The 1,273-nt window shown below is 40.5% G+C and overlaps 1 non-coding gene across 1 annotated transcript; it reads right to left on the bottom strand.

Annotated features, from left to right (window-relative positions):
* Positions 1-671: 671 nt before the first annotated feature.
* trnaq-cug (transfer RNA glutamine (anticodon CUG)) lies at positions 672-743 on the bottom strand. The gene has a single exon. It is a non-coding gene; the product is annotated as a tRNA-Gln (tRNA).
* Between the last annotated feature and the right edge of the window lie 530 nt (positions 744-1,273).

The following is a 1,273-nucleotide window of genomic DNA, read 5'->3' as shown; positions in this document are numbered from 1 at the left end:
GAGGTGTCACACTCCCAGCCATCGCCAAGGCGCCCTTGAGCAAGGTGCAGTCCCCCCTACAAGCTGCTCATTTGGGGCGCGACCCATGTGGGGCCTGTTCAGGGGCCTGTATTTAACTATGTATGTATAACCTAACCCATATACTGTATATGTAACTGCATGCAACTGCAGTATAGAGTGTGAAAGACAATTTCCCCATTGAGGGATAGTGGACTTTCTTTCTTTCTTCTAATAACACGATCCCACCGAGGTTTGAGCTGTGCTTGTTGGATTCACAGTCCAGTGTGCTAACCATTACACCATGGAACCAGATGGCTAGAGCCAGAAAACAAAGGTCACGGTATGTGCAAAAGTTCTTGGACTTGTATATATGTCCCTCCCGGATGACAAATCATTTAGATACAATATCTAGTTATTTATCCCAGTATTGTCACTACTTAGCTTAGGTAAAGGTAGCCCTCCACCAATTTGATTTGAAGTTGTGTTGCTTCATAATTGATCATTATTCGGCGCACATGCTTGTATATTCTTTCTTTTTTTTAAAATTTCAGGTAGAGTTAGCAGTTAAGCGCAATCCCTTTCTGTTTGAAGTTGTTTTGTTTTAAAATCAGTAGTTAGTTTTTGTGTATATGTTCCAAATTTTCTGAATGAAGGCAGACTTGGGAAAACTGAGGTTCCACTGAGATTTGAACTCAGATCACTGGATTCAGAGTCCAGAGTGCTAACCATTACACCATGGAACCATACAAACCAGGTGTGTCAAAGTCAAATACACAGAGGGACAAAAAAGCACTTTTGCTTTGAGCCAAGGGCCAGAATGGTTCAATTTTTATTAAAATATACTGAAACAATTGCACATAGCCTCTTGAACCAAGAGTTTAAAGCAATATTTTCTCACGGATGTGTCAGTAATTTGAAGGTAAAACATTTTTCAACAGGTTCAAAGACAAAAATAAACTCTCTTCAAAGAAAAACCACGTCTATGTGTGTTTGAGATGTTTGACGGTTCCTTCTTGGATTATATTCTTTCATTACAGCCAAACTTTGTCCACACAGAAGACACACAGGTTTCCATTAGTCTTCCTCTTCATTGCAGTGTAGGGTAAGGGATAGAAATATTATTGGGATGGCACAAAACAGCCAACAGTTCAATGTGGTTCACAAGAACAAGACGAGTCCTCCTTGTTTCGTCTTATCACTCCGGTAACATCCCTGTCAGCACAAACAGTCTGGCAGCCTTCAATGGAAACGTATACTGTATATCCAGGATTGT

The sequence above is a fragment of the Antennarius striatus genome, chromosome 14, assembly GCF_040054535.1.
Source record: "Antennarius striatus isolate MH-2024 chromosome 14, ASM4005453v1, whole genome shotgun sequence".
Taxonomy (NCBI): Eukaryota; Metazoa; Chordata; class Actinopteri; order Lophiiformes; family Antennariidae; genus Antennarius; species Antennarius striatus.
This window is presented reverse-complemented; position numbering and strand designations above follow the sequence as displayed.